This window comes from Podarcis gaigeae (genome assembly GCF_964106915.1).
Source record: "Podarcis gaigeae genome assembly, chromosome: 13".
In the NCBI taxonomy this organism is placed as follows: Eukaryota; Metazoa; Chordata; class Lepidosauria; order Squamata; family Lacertidae; genus Podarcis; species Podarcis gaigeae.
The window spans coordinates 52,533,505-52,556,663 of NC_139689.1; the positions used below are offsets into that span (position 1 = coordinate 52,533,505).

The 23,159-nt window shown below is 43.6% G+C and overlaps 1 long non-coding RNA gene across 1 annotated transcript in view; it reads right to left on the reverse strand.

The window, feature by feature from the left end:
* The window catches only part of LOC310830318, a 34,601-nt gene extending 11,772 nt beyond the window's left edge, over nucleotides 1-22,829 (reverse strand). Inside the window, exon 1 of the long non-coding RNA XR_014557579.1 lies at nucleotides 22,696-22,829. This is a non-coding gene — a long non-coding RNA (uncharacterized lncRNA). The remainder of the gene's footprint in view (nucleotides 1-22,695) is intronic.
* Nucleotides 22,830-23,159: the final 330 nt, after the last annotated feature.

Genomic DNA, 23,159 nt, shown 5'->3' on the forward strand with positions numbered 1-23,159 from the left:
TTCGAATTCAAGAACTCTGTGAACCCAAGTGTCATGCAGCTAAATCCATATGGTTGCTGTGATGTCCCTAGGCTTCCTGTCGCTGAAGTTTGCCTCAGCATAATGTGGCAAAATATCCCAAGAATCAAAGAATACTGATTGTTGTGATGTGAGCTAGCCACACTTTTTAGAGTTGTGTAAAACTTGCAATGAAAATAATGCACAACTTAAAATATTCAATTAATGCTGAAAGTGTTGCAACTGGGGTGGGAAGGCGGCTAGTTGTTTTGGTTAATTTTTTTAAAAAAAGAATACTTATAAACTATTCAACTTTCCTGAAGTCTTGTATTTTAAAGAAAAGTCAAAACCAGTATATAACCAACAACACTTCAACAAATGCACATTTTATCTTCCTCATGTAATACCAGTAGTTTTTGATTAAATGCCTTGAAAGTTACTTGTGGCGTCTTTTCCCCCCCTAATGGAGTTTCAGTTTCTGTTCATCAAGAGAGAAATTATTATCTATCATAATGAAAAAGGAAATGCAGAACTGAAGTGTTTCGAATCATGGCTTCAATCCAGCTCACAGTTGCCTGTGCTTAAGTCCCATTGATTTCAATGGGATTGAAGTGTGATGGTTGTGGGCTGGATTGCAGCCAGACTATTTGCAACATAAAGTAGAGTTAAAAGGTGAAAATCCTTGATGGCAACGCTTCCGTAATTTTTTAAGGAGATCAAGAGTTAATTGCGATATATTCTCTTCACTGGCAAATCTGCTCTACAAACATTGTCCATCTCACTCAGAATTCTGTTTCTGGCCATAGCTAATAAGCGCTGCCACAGTCAATTAGCCAAACGCCCGTCCAGCCCATAACGATCTGCCAGATGCCTCAGGAGAGCACACAAGCAGAGATCGAAGGGAGGAAAACACCCCTTTGTGTTTGTCTTTAGCAGCTGGTAATGTGCAATAATGGCAAATTCCAAGGCATAGTAAATCCCCCATAAAAAATAATTTCAACAAAAATTGGCATTTTACCTTTGCTTTCTCTACCCCATTTATGCATCCACCTCTCCCTTCTATGCCAAGAAGGTTCAAGAGCAAGCCATTGAGTGTCATGGGCCCGCATCTGTGGAACTCCCTTCCAGTTGAGGGCACACAGCACCCCCTTTGAACTTCTGCCACTTGTTGTTGTTGTTGTTTAGTCGTTTAGTCGTGTCCGACTCTTCGTGACCCCCTGGACCAGAGCATGCCAGGCACTCCTGTCTTCCACTGCCTCCTGCAGTTTGGTCAGACTCATGTTTGTAGCTTCGAGAACACTGTCCAACCATCTCGTCCTCTGTCGTCCCCTTCTCCTTGTGCCCTCCATCTTTCCCAACATCAGGGTGTTTTCCAGGGAGTCTTCTCTTCTCAGGAGCTGGCCAAAATATTGGAGCCTCAGCTTCACGATCTGTCCTTCCAGTGAGCACTCAGGGCTGAGCTGATTTCCTTCAGAATGGATACGTTTGACCTTCTTGCAGTCCATGGGACTCTCAAGAGTCTCCTCCAGCACCACAATTCAAAAGCATCAATTCTTCGACGATCAGCCTTAACCAAAGATTACAAACATAAATAAATACTTTTAGACTTTTTAACTGAATTAATTCTGATTTTATAATTTTGATTCATTATTGTATTGGGTCCCCTGCATGCTGTTTAATCATACTGTGATTAAACAGCATACAAATGGTTGAAATTAAATGAACAAAGGAAGCGGTGTACTTGTTCACTGCCAGAACTATTGTAGGGTTGGCAGTCTAGGCGTCCAAGGCAGGAAGGCCACAAGGCTCTGCCTCCAGAACTATAATTTTGACAAGATTTGACAAATAGATTCGCTTGGGCAAGTCGCTTTTCGAGACCTTCTGGAACTGCTGCAGAGTATTAAGAAATCCGCCCAAGCCCTTCCAAAGTACATTGTCATCAGCACAGAACTATTGATCAAAAGTTCTTCTTAGCTGCCATCTCTTCCAGGTGAAAGAAAGCCTAGAAGTTGCTTATGAGCTCAATGTTATTTTAAAACATTTAAGAGGAACATTGCCTAACATATGGAGTGTTAAAAATTCCACTGGGATTTAAATTGGTCAGACTTTATTTCTGTTTCCCTCTCAATGCAGCTTTTTATGGAAGCAAACTTGATACTATTGGAACTAAGTTCTGCAGAGTTATAGAGAGAGAGGGATGCTTTGCTTAAATTTTTGATTATTTCAGGCTGGTACAAAATGCTAGTCTGAAGCAGTGGCGTAGCGTGGGGGGTGCCGGCTGCACCGGGCGCAACATCTGGGGGGGGGGGGCCAAGCGCTCGCACTCGAGTGCTAAAATCCACGGGTTAGGGGGCGCAAATTACTTGCCTTGCCCCGGGTGCTGACAACCCACGCTACGCCACTAGTCTGAAGAGTGAGATAAAATAACAAATATATAACTAAGTAGCCTTCACTCTAATAATCCTTAGTGATGCCATTACTTAGCCAAATCTGATGGTCCTAATAATGGCATACCAGCATGGAAGGGATTCATCTACATTTTCAACCTTTCAAAGAGCATAATCAAATGGAGGGCATTACTGTACAATACTGAAAGCAATATATGTATCTCACGCAGGTTAACATAACGTTGAATTGCTGGACCTGCAGCAGCAGAGAGCATTCAGTGGGTAACTTATGGGTCAGTAAGTCAGCTAGCAAGAAGGGGAAAGTCAAGGTGTTACCTAGGATATGGTTACCAGATTTTTTTCAAGGAATCTGGGGACACCTTTTTTTTTTTTAAAAAATCATGCTTTATTATTTTAGGAAAGGGTTCTTGACCTTTTTTAGGGAGGGGGAACCTCAAAGTTGTCGGGCGTGCACCTCGACACAAGGCAGGTGGAGAAGCCCATCTACAAACACACAAACACCCCCCAAAAAGAGGTTAGGGGGGGAGAGAGAGATCGAGTAAAGGCGCTCGCTGGTCTTGGGAAAACACGCATAAAAATACACACACAAGGCTCCATCTCTCTCTGTGTGTCTTGCAACGCAGTACAGCTCTTTTCTAGGCCTCTCTTTTTCAACATCTCGCTTGCCCTCCCCCCCCCAACTTGGGTGTGCAGAGCCCGCAGAAGAAGAGCCTCACTTGCTCTTCTGCTGCGGGCGGCTCTGCGCAATTTTGGGGTGAGCGTTCATCGAGGAAGCGAGCCAGAAGGAAGCTCTTTGGCTCGCGCCTCAGTTTAAATAGCCCCCCCCCCCAGCCAGCAGATTGGCTGGTTGGAACTTTGACGTGGCCGGGACCTTGGGTGCTGCTCAGTGCCATGGCACCCACCAGGTTGCTTCACAGCAAGTCCCCAGGCATAAATCAGGGGACATTAATTAAAATCCGGGGACATTCCGGGGACAGATTTTGTCTGGGGACAGATTGGTGAATCCAGGGACTTTCCCTAGGAACCGGGGACGTCTGGTAAGCCTAGGAGCCAGGGACGGTGGTGTGATCTTCACTGAGGATGCATTCTCAGATAGGTTATTTAGCTGTGAGAAAGTTTTCCTGTGAAAGTTAAGCTGAATCTAGTCCAGCTCTGAATAGGGCTCATCAAAAGGCAAAACCCTCTGTTTCTTTCTGCTCAAGTTGCAGACTGGCTTGTTCAGTAAACTTTGACCAGGATTTCCCCCCGGGGACACTGTCTGCTTTATTCAAATGCAAACAAATACCACCCAATTAATTCTGCCACTTTCCTTTTTCAGCTATGTACAGTACCTGACCTGTCTGGATGTACTACAACACAAGCTATCACAGTCTTTTGTTTTTAATGTAATTACTGCTTCAAAGCCAAATTGCAAAATATTTGGGACATTTTAAAGTGAAATTTCAAGGTCATTATATTTGCTCTGCTAATTTCCTACGGAAACCTATCGGCAGACTTGCCTTAAGCATCCGGGATACTGTTCATTAAAGTATGGCAAATTATTCCACCCCCCCCCCCCATGAATTGCTATGTTCTTTTAAAATTCCAGTCTAAAGATTCTATCCATTGTCTTTAATCTTTTTTCTTTTTCTTTTTCTTGCTTTAAACTATTCCTATTTTTTAATGGCACACTGGAAGTATCAAAATAGGCTAGGAAGAACAAGCATACATTCTGCCATCTGTTTGAAACTCATGTAATTCCAGTTTTAAATTACATTTTCATACCGAATGCTTCTGAAGGAGGAGGGGAAAGAAGAGAAAGACTGCTTTGCCGTTAATCACTTAATAAGAACCCCAACCTTCATCAACTTGATTCTGGATTCAGACATGAACTTTCGGGGGGGGGGGGGAATGTAACCAATGACCCTCTCTGCAATGGTCAGAGTTGCAATCTTTGTAGAAAACCATTGTTCAATCCCCCCCCAACTTGCCGGTAATGGCAATAGTATCCAGGAGAGCCCTGTTCTCGCCCCCCTGCATGCACCACTGCTGCTTTTACAGGAGGGAGGGAGTTTCGTAGATGCGGTGCCTTCACCAAGAATGCCCTGCTTGTTGAGTTGCAAGCTTAAGCTGAGAGAGCTTGGAGCACAGGCACCAGATCCAGTGGAACAGGAGAGGTTTCTGTGGGATCCTTGCTTTCCCATATGTATGCAAGACTCCACCAACTGGTCAATTGGTCTTCTGACCCTCTTCTTTTGTAGTGATTTCTTCTCTTTGGAGCCCAAACTATCACATTTTACCTTTCCCACAAAGCACTTTATTGGGGAAAAATGTGCAAAGGACCAAATTATGACAGGTGCCCTTTGCCCTGACTGCTTAATATCTGTTCACAGCCTCTGCCCAGATACAATATGATTTCCCCCCAGCAGTTTTCCAGTAGCAATGCTTTGAGCAGCTAAATTTACAAATCTAAATAAATGTATTAACAGTGAAAACAGGATGGAACAGCCTGGTTGGATAAGGCAGAAGTTTCATTCAGGACAAGGGAGCACCAGGGATGGTGACGAACCTGTGAGTTCTTGTCATTTGTTCCCAACAACTGGGAATTGGTTCATGAGGCTCCATTTTTAGTTTCATGGAAAGTGGCAGACACACACACACACACACACACACACACACACACCCCACCCATCTGGCAGGGTTTTCCCAGCCACTCTGGGCAGCTCCCAACAGAATTAATGATGACGATGATGATGATGATGATGATGATGATAATAATAATAATAATAATGATAATAATAAATGACAAACCATCAAACATTTAAAACTACCCTAAACAGGGCTGCCTTAACAGCCATAGACCAATTACAGTATGCTTAGATTGCATAGGCATACAAGACATTAACATTTTTCTTCTACACTTGCACCATGTCTTTGCGGTTTTGAATGTTTGCTAGAGCAGTTTTTTCCAAAACGAGTATCCATGGCACGTACCAGGTTCATATGCAAAGTACATACCAAGTGAGTGACATGTTACTATAAATATTGGTTGTTAAAAATGCAATAAATATTTCGTGTTTTATATGCCAAGCAACCATAAATTTAATATACAAAGTTTTGCAATGGTGCATAAAATGACTCCCCTCCCCCCCCCCCCCCGAATGTGTTTAGATATGAAGGATGCTCTGGGCAGGAAATAGGAAAGAAATACACTTTCTGATAACATGCATGAGGTGCCATGTTACTGAGAAGCAGCCTCAGGGCGCCATATGATGGCCTGTCATACAATAAAATGTATAAGACTATTGCAGTAAATAAACAAGCAAAACATTGGGAGAAGTAAGAGAGAACAAGATGTACACACACAGAGAGAGAGAGAGAGAGAGAGAGAGAGAGATAGAGAGAGAGGCACAAAGATGGAGGGGCAGAACTAGGGATGGCTTTCACTGAAAATCTTAATGTCGAGTTTATGCACATGGATTTTTTTCCTAACTCCTGCCTCACTCCTTGATCTTAAATCGGAAGTAAGAATTCTCTTTCCTCCTCCCCCTAGCCTGGTTCTGCTAAAAATATGAACAATTTTAGCATATACACCCCTGCTTTCCTAAAATACAGCACATAAGCAGATACATACAATAATGCCATATAAAAATTTCTATTACTTCCCAAATTATGGAACAGAAATTTAGTAGTGCATGGACCCTAACTCTCTTACACATAGGATACATGTAATATGCACATTTTTGCATATAATTAGTTGTTTTAAAACAAACACTCAACAATGCATGAGATGGTCCAATGCAGAAAAAGCTCATTGGAGTCAGAAGTGCCAAATTCCATCCATAAATCACGCCATAATTTCTTGTCCAGTTCTTGACAGAACACAGAGGGTTACCTAAGAGCAGCTAGGTTAGCGGTGGCAAGATAGCATGTGCAGCAAGTCAAGCCCAGAGTATGAGACAATGCCATTCTTGTGCTCAGAGCAGTTACAGATATGCAATCTGTTGAGCCACTGTGGACCAGGCAAGAGAGTGGGTCGGCCTTTATTCCATAGCCCAGGCATTCTGGCTCTCACAGTACAGCCAAGGACTCCCACTCTCCATACCACTTAATGGTCCCTGTGCTGAGCATTGGCCACACATACTTTGGCTCTACTGTTTATAGAGACTGAAGATCAGCCATTGAAAGAACTATAGCTGTTTCTGATCATTCATACCCTTTAACACAATCTGTCAATCATTACTGGTTCTGTGGGTCATCTCTCTGTTTTTATTATATTTTACGCATTTTGTTTCACGTTAAAGATTTTTTTCAGCTACAGCCTTTGGAAGTGAAATAAGATGCAATCTAAGCTTATGCAGCAGCCTTTGCTTGGTAGAAGCAGTTGGAATGCTGATGATTTAGATTCCAAGCTTCTTTTTCTGGTGGCACCAAAAATAAGCAGGCCACATGAACCCCATAAGAGCAGAGTGAATAATATGATGCAGGACTGGGCCACATGATGGCCATCAGGTAAAGTCACTGACACTTGGCATACCCTCCAACATTCCTTGGGCGACAATATGGACATTTCTCACTCCCTGACTCCTATCACACCACACCAACAGGACACAGCGCACACACTCTCCAGCGTCCTGAGACAAACCCTTTATCCCACTTTATTTTATTTTATTCTTTGGTAGATGTACTAAAAGAAAAACACGCACCAATAAATGCATTTTAAAGGTAAAGGGACCCCTGACCATTAGGTCCAGTCGTGGCCGACTCTGGGGTTGTGGCGCTCATCTCACTTTATTGGCTGAGGGAGCCGGCGTACAGCTTCTGGGTCATGACTAAGCCACTTCTGGCGAACCAGAGCAGCGCATGGAAACGCCGTTTACCTTCCCGCCAGAGCGGTACGTATTTATCTACTTGCACTTTTACGTTCTTTTGAACTGCTAGGTTGGCAGGGACGGAGCAACGGGAGCTCACCCTGTTGCGGGGATTCGAACCGCTGACCTTCTAATTGGCAAGTCCTAGGCTCTGTGGTTTAACCCACAGTGCCACCCGTGCCCCAAATGCATTTTAGAAAGGGGCAATATTAGATATGGATGCACAAAGTATTAAAACACACACACCAAGACTCCTTGCGCTCTGCTCCTCTCCCCCTTTCTTTCCACCCAGGGTGGCCCTGCCCTCTGCCTGCCCCCTCAGAGCCGGCGCGCCATGTTGGGCTGGGCCTCAGTGGCAGCAGCCTCACCTCCTTCTTGCCCGTTCACCAGCAGCTGCTGTGAGCTGCCCAGGGAAGGAGGGCAGCGGTGACAGCCAGGGAGAGGCAATGGGAGGATTCCCTGCAGCCGCCACCCTGCCATTGTCGTCACTCGGGACAAGCACAGGCTCATCTTCGTCCCTGAGCTCAGCAGTGGTGCTGGCAGGGAAAATCGGGACACTGGGGGGTACCTCATGGAAGTTTACTGAACATGGGATTCTCACAAAAAAAGTTGATTGAGTAGTTCAAGCAAAAAAGAGGTGCGCTCAAGTTCCTATGTACTCATATTGTTTTTGCAAATGGAGCCAAATTTCATCCTATACGGTACCCTCAGACCTATTGGAAAAGGATCTGGCTGAATGGAAGAATCCAGCTATTGTTTAGAATCTAATTTTTTCCAGAAAATATGCGGATTCCATACATGCCACAATGTGAGCGTTCTCTTTTTGTCCTGCAATTATCTGTGATTAATCTTCTTTTGGCACTGTAAGATTTGTTCCATTGCCCATAGGAATAGCTTTAAAGTTTTTTGCCTTTGTCACGTTTAATACTAACAGACACAAATTAGGGTAGAAAAGGAGCAGATCTAATTTTGTGTTATACTAGCAGACACTTGAGTCATTCTGATCCCAGCATTGGGGATCATCAGTGCTATGGCATGGTGTCTATGTCTATGGAGCACATTAAACCATTTTATAGTCTTATTTAGTCAAAGTATCAGGCAGAGCTTACATGTATTACTCTACTATTATAAGACATCATTCTGTCTTGATGGTGCCAAGGGAGGGAAATTCAATACAGTTCTCATTTAAAGGTAAAGCTGCCGAATTTGCACTGTCCTAAACAATCTAAACAATGCACGGGACGCGGGTGGCGCTGTGGTCTAAACCACAGAGCCTAGGGCTTGCCGATCAGAAGGTCGGTGGTTTGAATCCCCGCAGCGGGGTGAGCTCCCGTTGCTCAGTCCCTGCTCCTGCCCACCTAGCAGTTCGAAAGCATATCAAAGTGCAAGTAGATAAATAGGTACCACTCCGACGGGAAGGTAAACGGCGTTTCCGTGCGCTGCTCTGCTTCGCCAGAAGTGGCTTAGTCATGCTGGCCACATGACCCGGAAGCTGTACGCCGGCTCCCTTGGCCAATGAAGTGAAATGAGCGCCACAACCCCAGAGTCGGCCACGACTGGACCTAACGGTCAGGGGTCCCTTTACCTTTTTTAATGGGTACAAAAATGCTTTTACTAGGGTAAAGTGAAAACAAAATACAAAAATATTAGGCGAACATTGCTCTGCAGAGGAAAGTGCATATTAGGAGAAATTCACAAACTGATTTGGAAATGTGAAGGATTGAACAGGACTGGAAGAGAGAGGAACTGGAATGGACAGATTTGCCCACCCCTAGTGATGTTGTTGGGGCTGGTCAAAGATCTCCCAAATGCCCACAACAAGAGCAGCAGATAATGGGAGATGTCAGAAAACCGGGCCAGTGTTAGCAACCAACTTGGCATGTGGGCAAACTCATGGACCACTGGGCTGGGGCCTGCTCCTTCCCCTGCCCCCTAACAGCCTGCCTCTTGGGCCACATGGGTCCAAAGGTGTTTAGAGGAAATGAAAGTGTCAGCTGCCTGGAGCCTCAGCTGCTGCTTTGCTCTGTGGCATCTCCTGCCATCTGCCTTATACCGTAAGCCAGGCACAAGCAGGAGCACCTGAAAGAATGGCCTCCAGCTCAAGACGCTTGGTTTTTTGTCTCAGGGAATGTGGCAGAAAATTGGTCACAATGGAGGGGAATTATGGAACTGATTTCCGCAGGCCCTGAAGCAGACAAGTGGTCTGAGGAGCACAAGGCTTCACAGTTCCTGACATACATAGGCCAGAAGGGCAGAGATATTTGCAGATCACGGACTGCAAGTGGCAGGCCAGCCCCTGAGGACAACAAGAAACTTGAGATATTGTTTGCAAACTTTGAAGCATATTGCACTCCACATATGAATGTCCCTGTGCAGAGAAAACACTTTTTTGAGAGCCAACAAGGACAGGCTGAATCCATAGATGGATGGTTAACGCCGCTTTGTTTTATAGCAAGGGACTGTGCATTTCATGATGCAGATGATATGATAAAAGACGGTGGGGTTGATCTCCAAAGATATAGAAGAGGAATTGTTGCAGGGAGTCAACTTATCTTTTGAGACTGCACTAAAGATGGCTTGTGAATTGGGAAGTCCTGAAATCTTCTTCTACTGCCACTGGGGTGCGGGATTTTTCTCAGAATCAAGGCTGCAGATCCAATTAAAACCACCTCCAGTATTAAAGGGTGTGAACCCAAAAGTAGCTTTAAGGTAATGTCTAGTTTTCCCCTAAGGGAAAAAGCCCTGAGGAGCATCAGTCACTGCAAAGTGATGATATGGGTTGCTGGTGTGTGTGTGTGTAAAACTGAATGTGTGAAGTTATCAGGGAATGTTTTTGTGGTATAGTTTTTATCCCTGGTTCCCCATGTTCGATTGAAGAAAATACAAGGTCATGAAAAAGGCCCACCATCAGACACGATCAACGTGAGTCAGTCTGACAGACTTGGCTTTGAAGATTCTTGCCTTTGTCATTGCAACTGAGAGCCTTCACAAAACCCAGTTCCACATGGCTTTCCATTTAGGTATAGCTTTAGGGAATCAGTACAACAGATTCCAGGAGATGCATGTATTTATTTATTTATTTATTGTATTAAAAAAAGCTCAAAAAGTTTTGACAAATCTTTGGTGAAAAACACAGATATTGTCCGTTAACAGTGAGTAAATGTTAAAGACATCTTATCGTAAAAGTTATTTATAATAACTAAACCAATGGTCAACAATATTATACTTTCATACATCAAGATGCAACATATTAGTATGCCATATTAAAATCCACAAGCCCTGGAGCTTGGAGTAATAGGGAATTAGAGAAAGGAGCAAAAATCCACGCACAACTCATAATTACTCTACATTCCTTTGTATAGCGATTCTAAACTCTATGGTCCATTGAATAATGAAATAACCAGGCTGAAAGGTTTTAGGCAATACACCATGTAAAACCCCTCGACTTAACATGGCAGAAAATACTGCTAACATCCAAAAGACCTGTGTAAGGATATGTCCTTCTGGCCAAATCTCATGTTATTAATGCTTTTGCTTACTCTCTCATCGCTGCTGAAAATCAGCTCATGCTGTGTTGTTAAACCACTCTCCAATAAATACCTCCGTGCCACATAATATCTCTTCTGCATTGGCAAGAACTCGGTCAACTAGCGTGGCAGCGGCTGCACTTTGGAACTCCCTACCTATTGAGATTAACCAGGAGCCTCTCTTCAGTTCCCGCTAAAAACATTGCTTAGAGAAGCCTACCCAGATGCTTAGAAAAGTGAGGTAAGGTGAGGTAATTTTTATCTGTTTTAGTATTTTAACTTCTGTATGTTTCAAAGTAAGGTTTTGACTTTTTCTTGATTTTCTTGTTCTATCTTTTGTAAACTGCTTTGAAGTTTGTTTGTTTGTTTTACAATCAAGCGGCGAATAAAGTTTAGGAAATAAATAAAGAAGGAAATATTACTGTAGGGCAGTACCCCCCCCCCAGGGTACCCAAGAAGTTTAATGCAGGAACACCGTGAATAACCTTTCTTAAATTTATCCAGACATTAAGGCTACACGACAATCTAATCAAGACTTTCTCCCCTGCCAGTTTAAATTTTTTGCCCTCGCCAAATAGGGGAGAATTTTTGGAGCATCACAAACTAATAAATACCTTTCAACAAGGCTTCAGTAGTAGTGGAAGCACCCTCAAGTGGCAATCGTATGCCCTTGTCAGCTTTATAGTGATCAGGTGAACAAATAATTGATTCCAATCAGCAGCACCTGGTTTGATAATTGCTCAAGTGGATACAATTCAATAATAAAAAGCCAATTCAGTAATCTAACTCAGATTGCATTAACCTCCCATATACTGCATACGAAAACATTTGTAAAGGTGGTTTTATCATGCCTTTCTCCTGTCGCGCATTGTAATTCTGTTTGGTGATTTCAAAATTTGTTGAATCAGTGGTCACAAGAGCCTCATCCAGGCATTCAGAGTGCAAGCTAGGAGGGGAGAATGTGTACGCGAGAGAACTAGGTCCTGCCCTCGACCCCCATCACCCTCCATAGGTTCAAGGACAACCGTTGCCAGTAGGAATACCTCCAATACTCATGTGGAGGGGCGTTCCTGTGTTCCATGAGCCCAGGGGCTTCCTCAGCGCAGACAAGTCAGAGCTAATGGGTAGTGGAGCTCCCATGTCCACGCCCACAGAAAAGACAAAACAAATACGGTAAACCAAAAAGAGACCTCTCGGACCCTTGATCGTAGATGGATATGAAATACTAGAAATCATGGGACAAATGAAAGTGTGGATGGGCCCTCATGAATGTCTCAAAGAAGAATGTCTCATGGACTTGGAAGAGACACCCGAGGATCATCTACTCCAACCCCTGGCAATGCAGAAATATGCAGCTGCCCCCTACGGGCATCGAACCTGAGACCTTGGCGTTCTCAGCACCACACTCTAACCCACAAGTCCTAAGTTTCTATCACAGTGGTACCTCTGGTTAAGAACTTAATTTGTTCCAGGGCTCCATTCTTAACATGAAACTGTTCTTAACTTGAGGTACCACTTTAGCTAATGGGGTTCCCACTGCCGCCACACGATTTCTGTTCTCATCCTGAAGCAAAGTTCTTAACCTGAAGCACTATTTCTGGGTTAGCGGAGTCTGTAACCTGAAGTGTCTGTGACCCGAGGTACCACTGTATTTCTATCAGAATGGCCCTCCACCTCCTTTTGGCTTTGAGGGGAGCTCTCTCTACAACCTGATAGGCAATGTCCCACTTGGATGATCTACCAGAGGTCTGCAAAACTTTTCAGCAGGGGGCTGGTCTACTGTCCCTCAGACCTTGTGGAGGGCCGGACTATATTTTGAAGAAAAAAAATGAACAAATTCCTATGCCCCACAAATAAACCAGAGATGCATTTTAAATAAAAGGACACATTCTACTCATGTAAAAACACACTGATTCCCGGACCGTCCGCGAGCTGGATTGAGAAAGTGATTGGGCCGGATCCGGCCCCCAGGCCTTAGTTTTCCTACCCATGAGAGTCTACACTTGCTATTACACTTGAGCCCACAGATGGCCCACACTGAAAGCACGCAATGCAACATTCAAGTAACATTTTCACAATTAATTTAGCTTTACGCATTCTCAATCTCTGATCACTGCCATTTTTAAACATTCCCAAGGAAAAGCTGCAAGAGAGGAACGTCAGTCTCAAAGAGGTGGCTGAATTATCTCTCTTCTTTATAATCTTTTTAACATAATAAGGTTAAATAGATATGCATTAATAATCTGTAAGGACAATAGACATGCCAGGAGTGCAAATAAGCATATAGTAACAACCTAGTATTTATTTTCTGCGTAAATCCATCATGACAACCAAATCATGGCAATGCTTTAAGGCATCTAGAGCAGATCGACTTAGTATCCCCCCCCCCAAGTTCTTTATCAAGCCTGGGGGCTTGATAATGAGACATCATCACCCCAAACTGAATACTGTGTCTCATTATGACAAGCAAGGAAATTAAGGGATTTACACAATGGTTGTATCCTATTTCTTGTCTTTGGGGCAGAAAGAGAAGAGACATCTAACATTGGTAACCCCTTGCGAACATCTACCCAGTCAGGTGAAATAATATGAGTGGTGTAAGTCACCCAAACTGGTCCTTTGAAATATGTTACCATAAATTCAGAGAAACTGCCAGCTGCGTTACAGAAAACCACCATCTCAAAATTAGCAGCCTTTTAAGCAAAATCAAGAACCATCAAAAGATCCATCTGCATCTCTCCCTGTTGCAATCTATAATCAGCACAGCTGGTCAGAGAACAACATATATTCGGAGTATTTCTTTTGTGCATGAAGTGCAAGTTCTGATGCCCATCTTGCTAGAGTTACATCACTGGTATAGGAAAAAGGACACACAAGGTAGTTTACTAGGGTGGCTCCAAATATCATGCAATAATTGCCTTTGCAGTGGGTAGTATGCATACATGGGTCTTTCTGGAATGAATATGGAAAGCATGCATCATTAAACACTAATGTATATGCGCCAAATGAATATAGGAAGCCACTTTGAATGAGCTATAGTAAACAAACCTTATGCTACAAGAAGCATTAATCTTAGTAAGGGCCAAAGGGCATGAAACACAGGAGTTCCAGGATCAGATCTCCTGGTGTTTTTATTTTTACCTAAAAGTGATCAAAAGCAGCTGCAGAAATTGGATTAGAACAGCCACAACTGGAGAGTGGGGGCATTTATTTGCTTCCCTGCCCCCGGCTGCTATTACTCACATAGCAGGAGCAGCACATTTTATTAGGGTTTGCACCTGGGGAAAATTTATTTATTTATTTCCGTGAAGAAAGAATGGGGGAGAGAGAATGGCAAGACAAATAAGGAAAGAGGCAAAGAGGCAAAAAGCTAATAGGGCAACAAAAAGACGAGCGGTCAAGAAGCCAAAGAAGAATATTATTTGTTAAGTTGTGGGTGAACATATCAGACGACACAGCGATTCTTCAAACAGCTCTTGTTTATTCACAGGCCAGAACAGAACTGAACTGAAGGGCTCAGCCAGCCTGCTTATATAGAGCTCCAGTACAATGTAACTGTAACAATTTTCTAAAACTATCCAATCACTGAACATCACTTTCGATCCGTTATTTGCATAACTATCTACAATATCCCCCTGCTGGCCCAGGGGGAGAACTTCAGTACATAACATTATTCCTGTATAGAAAAAGAACTGGGCGGAGCTGGGAAGATATGGAGTCAAGATGCTTTCCCCTCCTCTTTGCTTGCGCACCACAAAATCAGCCTGCCATCCCCAAAGGCCTCTCTGCGCAAAAGGCGGGTGGAGCTTGGACTGAGACAGAGCCACCCAAACAGAGGTGCCGGCAGAGGAACTAAGCAGGAACAGATCTCCATCTCTGGAAGTGGCTTCCTCCTTCACTCCACCACTGCCTCAAGAGACAGGTGCAGGCAGAAGTTGCAGATCCATTCCAGCCTTTTTATTCTGCCTGTGTCTCCTCCTTGCCATGATCCTCATGAAAAAATAAAATCATGGGGTGCCCAGGCACTCCCCGCGCACCCTGTACATGTGCCCATGAGCAGAACAAATGCTCTCACCTGTATTTTTCCCCCTCCAGGGGAATAGTAGAAGTTATGGGGTAATGGTGGTTTTCTGAGAAAATGTTTCTTTCTATTTTCTCCTGCAGGGCTAATAGCAGATTGGTAGGGGCAGGAATTAGACTGGCAGAAAATGATGTTTGAGGGAAATGGTTCATCCAAGGATAGCCAGCTTGGGGCGCTCAGGATGCTGTTGGATTACAACTCCCCTCATCCTTGACCATTAGCCATGTTGACTTGGATTGATGCAAGTTGGAAGCCCAACAACATTTGGGGGTGCACCATGCTGGCGACCCTTGAGATCAAGCCACCTCTCTAGGCACAGCTAGGTAAAGGTAAAGGGACCCCTGACCATTAGGTCCAGTCGTGACCGACTCTGGGGTTGCGGCGCTCATCTCGCTTTACGGGCCGAGGGAGCCGGTGTTTGTCTGCAGACAGCTTCTGGATCATGTGGCCAGCATGACTAAGTCGCTTCTGGCGAACCAGAGCAGTGCACGGAAACTTCCAACCGGAGCGGTACCTATTTATCTACTTGCACTTTGACATACTTTCAAACTGCTAGGTTGGCAGGAGCAGGGACTGAGCAACGGGAGCTCACCCCATCGCGGGGCTTCGAACTGCCGACCTTGTGACTGGCAAGTCCTAGGCTCTGTGGTTTAACCCACAGTGCCACCTGCGTTCCTCTAAGCACAGCTAGTCCAGTCTAAATCAGTTCAGCTCTGTGGCTTGAGAAAAATAAAACTGGTGGGAAATACAAGTGTGAGCCCTCCATCACTTGATCCAGCTTAGCACAACGTTCATGCGCTTGTCCTGTTCTTCAACACTGCTGCAGGCTGGTATGGAGCAAGTTTAACAGATTTTTCCCTCCCTCGGCTATTTTTGTTACAACAGTCTAACACATCTAATTCTCTGAAAAGAGATTAATATATGCATTTGCTAATTATTTATCTGAACAGTTCTCGTGTTTATTATTTTAGGATTTAGAGAGAAAGGTCTCTCAGCCTGACCTACTTCACAGGGTTGTTGTTAGGATTAAACAGGAAGGAGAACCATGAACTTGATTTCCTGGGTGGAAAGGGAGGTTGGAATTTTATGATGAAATAATTATTATTATTATTATTTTTAAAAAAAAGATCAGGAAGAAAGTGCACATAAAGAAAAGGTGAAACAGATTATACAAGCAACATCAACATAATATGAGAAATTTATAATCCAAATATATGTCACAAATGTAGCATAATAAGAGGTGGGGAATACATAATGAAGCAGCTAATGGAGTAAGTTCGTGTTGTGCCTGGAAATAAATTCTGGGGATTTATGAATAAACATGATTCTTAATAAGGAGGCTCCCAGTGACCCGTCAATATTTATTTTAGGAAACTGAACAAAAAACCACATAACATCAATGCAGGAAACAGTCTCCTGAGCACAAAGATGGTTGGCAAGAAAATTCTTCAGCGTAAATGGAACCCCTGCTCACTGCTCAGAGTTGCCAAATGTTTGAGTAGCATTTGAAATTTGGCAGCTCTGAGGAAATCTCTTCCCAATCAGATGGAGCAATAGAAATTTCTCAAGAAACATGGCTCAATTTTCCTGATTTTTCTGACAGAATCCAAAGAATAACCACCTCCAGACTGTCAGGTTTTACTATAAGAAGGGAGCCTAGTGAGGCTAGATAGCAGTCCCTGGGCTTTGCGGCTGGCCTGGTTCAGATGAATGACATTCAGCTGAGAGCACTGATCACGGAAGTGTTTTGACAGAAGTCAATAACACCCTCCTACCTGCTTCTATGGATCAGGATGTGTAGAGCTTTGTAGAGATGGCTTAAAAGGGAAATAATACAAAGCTGTGAGGTGTAAGTCTTGTTGAGCTGCCTGGGAACTGTGTCCACTTGTCCTATCATATTCAACGTATTGGGCAATTGCCAAGAAAGTCCAACGCATTTGACTTCAACGGAGGCAACTTTGCAAAAATGAGGGGACAGAAGAAAGTCGAAAGGGAAGTCAAGAGGGTCAAATCTCTCCAGAGTGCTTGGAGGTTATTAAAAGGCACAACAACAGAAGCTGAGCTGGACTGTACACTGCGGATCAGGAAAGGGACCAGCAAGGCCAAGAGATGGCCAGCAGGGTTAATGAGCAGAGGCAAGGAAACTATGAGAAGAAAGAATGTCCAGAAGAAGAGAACAAGGAACATAAACCTTGGCAAAAGAAATGCAAACAGACAATAAGAGGTGAAAAAATTCCCAAACTATCTGAAAACATTTAGTCCAACAATAACTATTTCTTTAAAACATTAGAAGCAAGAAACCAGTCAGGGAGGTAGTCGAACCATTGGACAACAAGGAAGTTAAATATGTGCTAAAGGTGGAAAAGAAGATTGCAAAGAAGCTGAGTGAATTCTTTGCGTCTGTCTTCACTGTGACACTGTGACTTCCTTTCTCAGGAAGGGAATCTGAGGAACTGCAGCAAATCACAGTGACAACAGGTGAAGCTTTAGTGAGAAATTAAAAACGTGGAGAAATAAGGAAATCATCCACCTAAGTGTTCTTAACCCAGTATCTTCTAACAAAAATATGTAATTTTCCTCTAAGATCAGTCTTCATATTTGACACTTGGAAGGTGGCTAATGCGACAATTTTAATAATGGAATCTGAAGAAAATTAGAAGCTGGTTAATTTAGCATCTGTTCTGGGAAAACTGGTGGGAACGATGATTAAAGATAGAATTATCAGGTATACAGAAGAACAAGTCTTGCTGAAGAAAAAGAAGTATGGCTTCTGCAAGGATAAGTCTCATTTAAAAAGCCTTTTAGGGTTCTTTGAGTATATCACACATGGATCAAAAGCCCCTTAGGAGTAAGCAGTCACGGGATAAGAAAAGAGGTCAGTAGCTGGTTAAAGAACAGGAAGCAGAGAGTAGAAATAAATGGATAGTTCTCCCAGTGCAGGAATGTAGAAAGTGGAATCCCTCAAGGACTGAGATTGTAGCCTGTGCTTTGAACAACTGAACAAGGTCCCATGGTTCTAAGAGGTGAGCAATGAGACAGTCAAGTTTCCTGATGACACCAAATTACCAGCTCCTTGGAGAAAAGGTGAGATATAAATGCAATAAATAAACATCAGGAACATAAACATACTTTGCAGGAGAAAGATTAACTTTAGAACGGATGCAGCCAAAATAATCCTAGCAGAGAAGCTGATGCTTGTGTGTTTCTTTTTCTTTATGGGGGAAACCTGGAGAAGAGGAGGTTAAGGGGTGATATGATAGCCATGTTCAAATATATAAAAGGATGTCACATAGAGGAGGGAGAAAGGTTGTTTTCTGCTGCTCCAGAGAAGCGGACACGGAGCAATGGATCCAAACTACAAGAAAGAAGATTCCACCTAAACATTAGGAAGAACTTCCTGACAGTAAGAGCTGTTCGACAGTGGAATTTGCTGCCAAGGAGTGTGGTGGAGTCTCCTTCTTTGGAGGTCTTTAAGCAGAGGCTTGACAACCATATGTCAGGAGTGCTCTGAAGGTGTTTCCTGCCTGGCAGGGGGGTTGGACTCGATGGCCCTTGTGGTCTCTTCCAACTCTATGATTCTATGATTCTATGAAACAGCATCAGGGCCGGCTGGTGACAGGAGGCAGCCCTGGGACTATTCTCTCAGGAGAGGAACCAGCTGACGTAAATGTAAGGGAAAGGAAATGCCAGCTGAGAATCGGGTCCAGCTCAAGGTAGAGCATGATGGGCTCTAATATGGGTAGGCAAGCTAAGGCCTGGAGGCCGGATCTGGCCCAGTCACCTTCTAAATCTGGCCCATGGACGGTCCGGGAATCAGCACGTTCTTACATGAGTAGAAAGTGCCCTTTTATTTAAAATGCATCTCTGGGTTATTTGTGGGGCACAGGAATTTGTTCATATTTTTTTTCAAAATATAGTCCGGCCCCCCACAAGGTCTGACGGACAGTGGACCGGCCCCCTGCTGAAAAAGTTTGCTGACCCCTGAGCTCCACCCGCCCCAACACCATGTTTCCTTTAGGGAAAAAAATACTTTTGCTGATGCAGCTAAAATCTGGGGTGGGGGTCCTTGCAGAAAAAATGGCTTGGGAGGGGGGCAGTTTCAGCCCCCGTTTCCGACGGTGTGGCTAGAGAAATCTGAGAATTGCTTCCTGAAGTGCTGCTGCCCTCAGCTTCCCACTCTGACCTTTCCTGGATCCTGAAAATCTGTTTTTAGTTGTTTTAAATTTTTGTAATACTTTTCCCATTATATTGCGTTACTTATGATGCTGTAGCCTGAGTTCTTTGGAAAGAAGAGTGGGATAAAAGTCCAAACAACAACAACACAAACACTACAGGTTTGAGATTTCTTGAGGTTTTGAAGTCCAGAGTCCCTCACATGTGTTTTGGTATTGGAAGCTGACGAAATAGATTCTGATAATGCTAAGCTGCGAATCTTAAGAGCTTGGCTGATGTTTCCCAGGAAGCTCCATTTTTGGTGCCGGCAGCGGTGGGAGTTTGTAGCTTCAATTTGTACATTAGCCAGAACGTTGTAAGGCAGCCAACCCTCCTCTCTTGCAAGATTTGTAAGAGATCATTATTTAAGATTTTGGCAACTTATTATAACGGAACTATTCATCTTGCAAAATTGCCCAGACAAGCCTTATAAGGCCATTGCTAGCAGAAGGGAAGTGAAGTTGTTACAGAGCGAAGCCGGATTGGATGAAACAGAGCAGCCTCACTTTCCTATGTGACTCACAAAGGCAGTCTTTGGCCTGGAGCAAACCTATCTTCTTCTCTTCTATTCCAGCTTTGCCACTGTTGCAGTTTCTCACTTATGTTGGCCATCAACATCCCCGGGCATCTGCAAAATGAAACTCACCTGTTCCCCAAATGATGCAAGTTAGGATAGCAACTGAACACATGGAACGGATGCGCTATTTGGGAACTGTTCTCCCCGCATCAAAGACCGGAAGTGCCATGCTTGCTATCGGCAGCCATTATTTCAAAGTGGAGAATGTTTGGTGGGGTGAATTTGCTCGGCTGCCCCAGTCACCACGCCATAGTGCTGCCAGGAGAAAAGGCGGTATTAGGAAAGTCCCTATCGCACTACAGCCAGCAATGGGAACTGTAAGGAAAGCAGCTGAATCAGCAGATGTACCAGCGCAATGACCCAAACTGACTCGCAAGCCACTGGCTATGCAATGCGGCAGCTTGTTAGTGCTTCTGCACCTGATCTGAAAATGGATTTAACAGCTCAGCAATTCGCAGGATTGTTCTGCTAGAAGCACCATTTATTAGGAGTGCTATTCATTGGGCTTGGTACTTGAGATCTAGGCCAGCACAGTGGCTGAGGGACAAAACAGATGCCACAAAGGGATCTGAGTTGCATTGGAAAGGAGCACGGGAATGAAAGGGTGCTTAACCTCGGCACCCATGTCATTTATATGGTTTAACTGTCCTGTTTCCTGTTCCCTGCTCCCCCCTCCCCCCCCGGCTTAGTTAGTAGCTTCAGGGGAAGAGTTAAATATGTCCTCCTGTAGCACCAAAGGCTGCTTTAAAATTTTAAAACAGCAGAATTTAAAGGAATCTGGTCATGAGTTTCCCAGATGTTGTCTGCTTTGTGAACTGTAGCCACAGGCACACTAAGTGGCCTTATGCAAGCCACTCATGTCCTGGCCTCAGTCTTCCATCTGCAAAATGGGGATAATGATATTAAGTTACTTAGTACTAAAAAGGATTGACAGAATTGTTGATGTAATATATGTGAAACATTTTGAACGCTCCAAAGGTGCAACATAACTTACAGTGGTGATAATGATTTAGTCACTAATAAATGGACATCCTTAGGGGGCCCATTTTGAATTTGTCCACTGGGAAATGTTACTTAAAATTAATGTGTCAAGGTAAAAAAACAAGAGAAAACACCTTCTGCAATATTGACTTTTAAACGGAAAATTTCCTTGATGAGTGTGTGTGACACAGAGGCCTCCATCCTAAAACTGCTTCCCTAAGGGTAGGCGATATCTGTGTGTACAGCAACAACATGCCCTTATATTTAAAAAGCCCACCTGTTCAGAGCTGGTGTAAAGCTAAAGCCACGAGTCAGTAGGACCTGTTTTAAACCTCACATTGGCCATGGACTCACTAGACGGCCTTCAGCCTTCAGCCATCCACTTGTTCTCAGCCTCACATTTGCGTGAGGAGGATATTAATATTGCCAATACCATACAGGCCCATTTTAAGATTGTTGAGATAATGTTTTTGAGCCCTGCAAAAGCACAATATGATAGGTACTTAAACACAGGCATTCCTCCAATATATATTTTAAGCATTTGAATTCCTGCTCTTTCACAGAAAAAAAAGAAAGAAAACATCCTTTTCCCTGGCCGTCTTACGATATAATACAAAATACAACCTCAAAAAATAAATAAATCATCCTCCACCCCTTTGTTATTTTTAAAGCACTATTTCACTATTAAAACAAACAAGCCACGACTGGAGACAATGAATTAACAGCCTCACAGAGCAGGCAGCGACTGCGAGGCCATTAAGAGACTCTCCACCACGAATCCCCACAAACGGAGATTAACAGGCAATGAAATGGGATGAGTCTGCAAATAATAAACTTTCAGTTAGAGGCACAGGAATCCCGAAAAGCCTCGACAATGCATTACATGTGGGGCTGTCATTAAAGATGACTCAAAAGCTTTAACTAGTGTGGAATATGGCTGCCAGGATTTTTAAATGCTAAACACATTTGTTATTACTACAGCTATTATTCTGCCTATGTGCAGGAGGACGCTGGTACTTACCTTTAAATCCCTAAACTGGAGGAGCCCTTGGCACCTGAAGGCGTGCCAGTTCCCGTCCCTGCCTGCCCGTGTTCTGAGATCTGCTGAAGTTCTTCTGCAAGGGCTTTGCTTATCAGAGCTGCGCTTTGTAGCAATCAAGAGGGGGCTTTTCCAGTGGTGGCCCCTCCGTCATGGAATGCCCTTTGTCAAGAGGTGTGACTGGGGCCTGCGCTATTTCGTTTGTGTGTGTCAGTCTGAAGACTCCTCATGTCCATCAATGCAGATGAAATGTTTTACTCGTTTTCCTAATTGCCTGAAGCATGAAGCCCTCTGTGTATTTTTGGAACCCGTTTTGCATATTTTTATACTACCACTACTCATAATAAATAAATTAAAAAATCTATCTTAATAAGTTATGTTCTAATGTTGACATTTTATATAAGGTGATTTGCTGATGGTTATCACAAATATGTGTTTTTCTCTTAAAATGAAAATAGCCAGTGGCCCGTGTTGCTATTTCCCCCTTTGGCACAGCTGCTTCCATTTGGAAAAGGTGTTACTTTCTCCCTGCCCACAAGAGCAACACACTGTCAGTGATTCCACATACTATAGCACTAATACACCAGATTTTGTTAATTTAATCTTGACTGTTTTCTAAAGCAAGCAATTAAATCCGGCTGAGAATCTCGCAACCCTCCTGAAATCTCTTTACTTTAGCTCCTCCAAGCGCAGACCTTAAAAGCTTGATGTGAGTTCTAGTTTCAGGTGTCCCACAACACATCAGTCTGGAGCAGACGGATTCAGACACGTCTGTTCTTGTCATTTGCAGCAGCTTAAATGACACAAAAGTATTTTCCAGGGACTCTTCTTACAAAGCATTTGTGTTTGCAATTAAAATTCTTTGCCTGAAAAGGTGCCTCAGTATTTGTTGTTCCTCCACTCTTTGGCCTTTTTAAAGTACCATTTACACCACGCTGACATCTGCACTTCAATGCGATTTTACCCCTGTCCACTTTCTAAACAGCAATAATAACCACAATACAGCTGGGGAAATTAATTTACCTCTCATTGAAGCTACTAATTGCAGAGTGCATTGTCTTCCTTCTTCTCTCTTTCTCTCTCTCTCCCTGCCCCCTTTTTCCTCTGACGCACGAGCTCTGTAATAGGTGGCTGCAACTTGGAGCTTGTGAGCTTGTGTAGTAAATTGAAACCTGCTACTATATTTACACACTTTCCACATTTAGACAAAAGCTAATTTTATCTGGAGTTCTATTTGTGGGGGCTGCCAACGTCACTTTATGTTCACATGAATCTCGGGCATCATATGCTTCTTATTTTTATTTACTGAGCCTTTGCCAGATCTGCCTCCTTTCTTTTTATCCGCTTGTTTTTAAGAGAATGAAGTAATCTGTTTCAGCAGCCCAGTCTTGGAGAATGCTATTGTATAACTGCAGATTCCCAGATTATCACCAAAAGAGAGGCCACTCAGTGTTGCAGCTGGCAAACCTACTTTCCAGGACTGCCTG